Source organism: Zalophus californianus, chromosome 17 (genome assembly GCF_009762305.2).
Source record: "Zalophus californianus isolate mZalCal1 chromosome 17, mZalCal1.pri.v2, whole genome shotgun sequence".
Lineage (NCBI taxonomy): Eukaryota > Metazoa > Chordata > Mammalia > Carnivora > Otariidae > Zalophus > Zalophus californianus.
Window position 1 is genome coordinate 36,515,951 of NC_045611.1, and position 7,218 is coordinate 36,523,168.

Consider the following 7,218-nt stretch of genomic DNA (forward strand, 5'->3'; position numbering starts at 1 on the left):
ATGCTTGCTCTTGCCACTTTTATTCCATGTATTATTGGAAGTCCTAGCTACAGCAATTAGATAAGAAAAAGAATAAAAGGCATCTAGAAGACCAGTGGGAACCCCTGCCTGCACCATGTGGCCTGACCAGAGAGTTCGGCAGGGCCTCGGTTCTAGTGGAAGTAGTGTGAGGTCTCATTTAACAAATAGACCAGAGCATACCTAGTTAAAACTCGCCACATTCTAGCCAAGGACCAAACGCTGCCCACTGCAGGCAAGGAGAGCCTCTGCAGACAACTGGCCTGAAGCATAGAGCAGCCAAAACACAACAGCAAAGTGCATGAAGCACACACCAGCCACACTCCCTGAAGGGCCAGGCCCTGGACACTCTATGACCTCTTCTTCATAAAGCCATTACTTTCAGGAGCAGGTAATACAACAGGCTTTCTAACACAGAGAAGAAGGCAGAGACTTAGACAAAATGCCAAGACAGAGGAATTCATCTCAAATGAAAAAATAAAATAAGGCCACAGCCAGATCTGAATGAAACAGAAATAACATGCCTGATGGAGAATTTAAAGCAACAATCATAAGGATACTCACTGGGCTTGAGAAAAGAATGGAAAACATTAGGGAGACCCTTACCACAGAGATAAAAGAGTTAAAAAAGAATCAGCCTGGGGGTTCAAACCATGTCTGAGAGCGGCCGGATACCTCAGGCCTGGGCGCTTCTGCAGCAGTGCCTGCACGCCAGGCTGCAAGTACGTCCAGCCGAGGGAGACGCCAAGAGCCAGTGGGTGGAGGTTCAGAGAGGATTAGTAATCTACATGTGTTTTTTCTAGGGAGCTAATTAAGAACTTCTTCCCAAAATGATTAATATACTGTTAAATGTGAAGTTAAGTGAAACAGAAAATGGTAAGCACGTGTCTATATTGGACCTCCCTGGCAATGTTCTAATCATCCCTCAAGCCACCCTTGGGGGGAGAGTAAAAGGAAGAAACATGCAGTATCACTCTAACTCTGGAAAAGAAGAAGGCTTGGAACTTTATTCCCAATTTGTGACTCTATGTGAAAAAGAACTGGCTGCCAACAGCAAGTGTGCCGAAGCTGGGGTTGTGGTGGAACATGGTACATACGGGAACAGGCAGGTGTTACAGCTGGATACCAATGGACCATACACACACCTAATTGAGTTTTGAAAAATTAAAAAGTTAATTTCTACAAAAAAAAAAAAAAGAATCAGCCAGGGGTGGGTGGGGGAATGGGTTAGCCTGGTGATGGGTATTAAGGAGGGTATGTTCTGCATGGAGCACTGAGTGTTATATGCAAACAATGAATCATGGAACACTACATCAAAAACTAATGATGTAATGTATGGTGATTAACATAACATAAAAACAAAATCAGCCAGAAATGAAGAAGGCAATAATTGAGATTGGAAACAGGCTTGATGCAACAAAAGGCTGGAAGAAGCAGAGGAATAAATAAGTGATATAGAAGACAAAATAATGAGAAAAAAAGAAGCTGAACAAAAGAGAAAAAGAATTACAGAACACAAGAAGAGACTTAGGGAACTCAGTGACTCCTTCAAATGTTGTAACATTCATGTGCTAGAATAAGAAGAGAGAAAAGGCAGCAGAAAATTTATTTGAGGAAATAATAGCTGAAAACTTCCCTAATTTGGGGGAAGGAAACAGACATCCAGATCAAGGAAGAACAGAGAACTTCCATCAAAATCACAAAAGCAAACCAACAACAAGACATATTGTAATTAAATTTGCAAAATACAGTGATAAAAAAAAAATCTCAAAAGCAGCAAGAAAAAAGAAGCCCTTAACTTACAGGAGAAAACTGAGAAGTCTAGCTGGAGATTTCTCAAAAGAAACTTGGTAAGCCAGAATAAGGGAGTGGCATGATATGAATGAGAAAACTCTGTAGCCAGGAATACTCTACCCAGCATGGCTATAATTCAGAATAGAAGAAGAGATAAAGAGTTCCTCAGACAAACACTAAAGGAGTTTGTGACCACTAAACCAGCCCCACTAGAAATATTAAAGGGGACTCTTTGAGTGGAAAGGAGAGACCAAAAGTGATAAAGACAAGAAAGGATCAGAGAAAATCTCCAGAAACAATGACAAAACAAGTAATAAAATGGCACTAAATACATATTTATCAGTAATTACTTTGAATGTAAATGGGCTAAACTCTCTCAAAAGACATATGGTGTCAGAATGGATTAAAAAAAACAAGACCCATCTATATGTTGCCTAAAAGAGACTCATTTTAGACCTAAAGACACCTGCAGACTGAAAGTGAGGAAATGGAGAAACATTAATCATGCAAATGGATGTCAAAAGAAAGCCAGAGTAGCAATACTTATATCAGACAAACTGGACTTTAAAACAAAGATTGTAACAAGAGATGATAATAAAGGGGACAATCTGACAAGATGATCTAACAATTGTAAATATTTATGCACCCAACATGGGAGCACCCAAATATATAAAACAATTATAACAAACAAAAAGGAACTGATTGGTGATAATACAATAATAGTAGGGGACTTTAACACCCCACTACATCAATGGACAGATCATCTAAACTGAAAACCAACAAGAAAACAAGGGCTTTGAATGACACACTGGACCAGATGGACTTAACAGATATATTCAAAACATTTCATCCTAAAACAGCAGAATATACATTCTTTTTAAGTGCATATGGAACATTCTCCAGACTCGATCCCATATTAGGTCACAAATCAGGCCTCAACAAATATGAAAAGACTGAGATCATACCATGCATCTTCTCTGACCACAACACTAAGAAACTTGAAGTCAGCCACAAGAAAAAATTTAGAAAGACCACAAATACATGGAGGTTAAACAACATGCTACTAAACAATGAGTGGGTCAACCAGGAAATCAAAGAAGAAATGAAAAAAACTAACAGGGAAACAAATGAAAATGAAAACACAATAGTCCAAACCTCTGGGATGCAACCAAAGCAGTTCTAAGAGGGAAGTATATAGCAATATAGGCTTATGTTAAGAAGCAAGAAAAATCTCAAATAAACAACCTAACTTTACACCTAAAGGATCTAGAAAAAGAACAACAAATGAAGCCTAAAGCCACATCATATATCATTAGGGAAATGCAAATTAAACCAATGAAATTCTACTATACATCTGTTAGAATAATTTCCATAACACTGACAACAACAAATGCTGGTGAGAATGTACAGCAACAGGAACTCTTATTCATTGCTGGTGGGAATGCAAAATGGTACAGTCACTTTGGAAAGCAATTTGGCAGTTTTTCTTTTTTTTTTTTTTAAGAGATTTTATTTATTTGAGAAAGAGGGAGAGAGGGAGAGAGAGCAAGCACACAAGCGGGTGTGGGGGGCAGAGGGAGAAGGAGAAGCAGATTCCTCACTGAGCAGGGAGCCTGATGTAGGGCTTGATCCCAGGACCCTAGGATCATGACCTGAGCCAAAAGCAGGTGCTCATCTAACTGAGCCACCCAGACACCCCAGTTTGGCAGTTTCTTACAAAACTAAACACACGATCCAGTAATCATGCCATTAACATTTATCCAAGTGACTTAAGAATTTATGTCCATACAAAAACCTGTATGTGGATATCTATATCAGCTTAATTCATAATTACCAAAACTTGGAAGCAGGTAAGATGTCCTTCAATGGGTGAATGGTGAATAAACTGTGGTACGTCCAGATGATGGAATATTATCTAGCTCTAAAAGGAAATGAGCTATCGAGCCCCAAAAAGACACAGACAAAACTTTAACACAAACTTTAATGCATATTACTTAGTGAAAGAAGCCAATCTAAGAAATCTACACACTGTATGATTCCAACTACATGACCTTCTGGAAAAGGCAAAACTAAGGAGACAGTAAAAACATCAGTGGGTGCTGAGGGTTAAGGGGGGGAGGGAAGAATGGAACATGAATGATTTTTAGGGCAGTGAAACTATTCTGTGTGATACTATAATGGTGGACATAAATCATTACATATTATTCCAATCCACAGAATGTACAATACCAAGAAAGACCATAATGTAAGCTAGGAACTTTGGGTGACAATGATGTGTCAATGTGGGTTCACTGATTATAATAAATATATAATTCTGTTGCCAGATTTTGACAGTGGGGAAGGCTTTGTGTATGTGGGGGCAGAGTATGTGTGGGAAATCTTTGTACCTTCTGCTTAATTTTTCCGTGAACCTAAAATCGCTCTATTTAAAAGAAATTGTACTCTATAAATCCTGTAACTAAAAAATCAATGTTAGTTATAACAGAAAGTAACTCTTCCCTTCTTTCTTTCCATTCTTCTTACCTTCCCTTCTTCCTTCCATCCTTCCGTCCTTCCTGCCTTCCTTCTGTTCTTTCTTCCTTTCTTTCTTCTTGAACAGTTCAGTCCAAAACCATTAGGTGAGTCCAAGCAAGCTAAGTCCCTGTGGGTTGTGGAACAGCCTTGTGAGAGGTTGCACAAATAAGGGTAGGAAGACATCCTTGCAGCATGAGGTAGAATGTCAGAGTGTGCAAATGGGGGTGGGAGCAGTTGTGCTGAAGGCCCAGTGCAAGGTATTGAAGTCTAAGAAGAATAAAGGATGTATCCATACGTGGGGTTGGGGCAATAATAGGAAGGTCCATCGGCTGTTGGGTCTCAAACGGGATGAAGAGGGCAACCATGGTAACGCAGTGTGGAGTGCTGCAGATCCAGAGGGGTAAAGAGGGCATCCATAAGGTGAGGTGGCAGGAGCCAGCACAGGGTTCAGGTTTAAGAAGGGTGAGGAGAGCAACTGTGTGTGTTGGGGTGATAGCAGCAGCAGCTGGTGTGGGGTGTTAAAGCCTGAGCAGGGTGAGAAGCACACATGCAATGGGGATGGAGGTCGTATGAGGCAGGGCGAGATGTCAAAGCCCAAGTAGGGTGAGAAGGTCATATGGCCAGAGGAAAACATACTGTATGATCTCACATATATGTGGAATCTTAAACAAACAAACAAACTTATAAAAACAAGGAATTAACTGATGATTACCAATGGCAGGGGGTTACGGGAGGAGACAAGTGAGTGAAGGAGATCAAAAGGTACAAACTTGAAGTTGTAACATAAGTAAGTTCTGGAGGCGCCTGGGTGGCTCAGTTGGTTAAGCGACTGCCTTCGGCTCAGGTCATGATCCTGGAGTCCCAGGATTGAGTCCCCAATCGGGCTCCTTGCTCAGCAGGGAGTCTGCTTCTCCCTCTGACCCTCCCCCCTGTCATGCTCTCTCTCTCTCTCTCTCTCTCATTCTTTCTCTCAAATAAATAAATAAAATATTAAAAAAATAAGTAAGTTCTGGAGATGTAATGGATAGCATGTTGACTATAGTTAACAACATTGTATCGTATATTTGAAAGTTGCTAAGAAAGTAGATTTTAAAAGTTTTCACCACAAGAAAAAAATGTAAATATGTGGGGTGATAGATACTAATTAAACTTATTGTGGTAATCATTTCACAATGTATACATATAGCAAATCATTATGTTGTACACCTTAAACTTATACAGTGTTATCTGTCAAGTACATTTTAATAAAACTGGAAAAAATCCACAAAAAATTTCCCTCTTTCCTCCCCTGAGACCCTGGTAACTACTATTTGCTTTCTGTGTCTATAAATTTGGCTAATCTAGGTACCTCATATAAGTGGAATTACACAATATTTGTCCTTTTGTGTCTGTCTTATTTCACTAAGCATGTTTTTTAAGATCCATCCTGCTGTAGCATATATCAAAATTTCATTCCTTCTTCATAAAAAGATTCAGCCATGCTGAATAATATTCTATTATCTATATATCACATTTTGTTTAGCTACCCTTTTGTGAATGTATATTTGGATTGTTTCCACCTTTTGACTATTGTGACGAATGGTGCTATGGAAATTGGTATAAAAATATGTTTGACAGTATAGAGGTTCCTCAAAAAGTCAAAAATAGAACTACCTTACAATCCAGCAATTGCACTACTAGGTATTTACCCAAAGGAAAAAATATACAGATTCAAAGGGGTACATGCACCATGATGTTCATAGCAGCATTATCAACAATACCAAACTATGGAAAAAGCCCAGATGTCTGTGGACCGATGAATGGATAAAGAAGATGTGGTATATATACACAATGGAATATTACTCAGCCATCAAAAGAATAAACTCTTGTCATTTACAAGGACATGCATAGAGCTAAAGTGTATTATGCTAAGCAAAATAAGTCAGTCAGAGAAAGACAAACATCATATGAGTTCACTCATATGTGGAATTTAAGAAACAATAAGGATGAACATATGGGAAGGGGGAAAATAGACAGAGGAGAAACAAACCATAAAAGACTCTTAAAGACAGAGAACAAACTGAGGGTTGATTGAGGGGGATGGGCTAGATGGGTGATGGAGGGCACTTGTCATGTTAGGCACTGGGTATTGTATGCAAGTGATGAATCACTGAATTCTACTCCTGAAACCAATATTGCAATGTATGTTAACTAACTCGAATTTGAATAAAAATTTGAAGAAAAAAAATTAAGTCGCTTAGTATAAAAAGTTGGAAGAAAAAGAATAAAAATCCCCGTATTAAAAAAAAAATCTGAGTCTGTTCTTCAAATTCTTTTGTGTCCATACCCAGATAGGAAATTGTTGCATGAGATGGTAATGCTATGTTGAAGTTTTTAAGGAAGCTCTATACTGCTTTCCGCAGCAGCTGCACCATTTTACATTCCCAGCTGCAATGCACAAGAGTTCCAATTTCTCCCATCCACACCAACACTTGCTGTTGAGTGTTTTTTTTTAAAGATTTTATTTATTTATTTGAGAGAGAGAGAATGAGAGATAGAGAGCACAAGAGGGAAGAGGGTCAGAGGGAGAAGCAGACTCCCTGCTGAGCAGGGAGCCCGATGTGGGACTCGATCCCGGGACTCCACGATCATGACCTGAGCTGAAGGCAGTCGCTTAACCAACTGAGCCACCCAGGCGCCCTGTTGAGTGTTTTTATCATGAAAGGGTGCTGATTTTTGTTAACATGCTTTTTCTGCCTCAATCAAAATGGTCATGCGGTTTCCCCCCTTCTTTCTATTAATCTGGTACATTCCATTTTCCCAGCTTTATTGAGATATAATTGACAACTCAAATTGTATATATTTACCATGTATAATGTGTTGATTTGATATACATATACTTTGTGAAATGAT

The 7,218-nt window shown here is 39.2% G+C and overlaps 1 pseudogene; it reads left to right on the forward strand.

Annotated features, from left to right (window-relative positions):
• Positions 1-671: 671 nt before the first annotated feature.
• LOC113936532 lies at positions 672-1,178 on the forward strand (annotated as a pseudogene).
• The last annotated feature ends 6,040 nt before the right edge of the window (positions 1,179-7,218 follow it).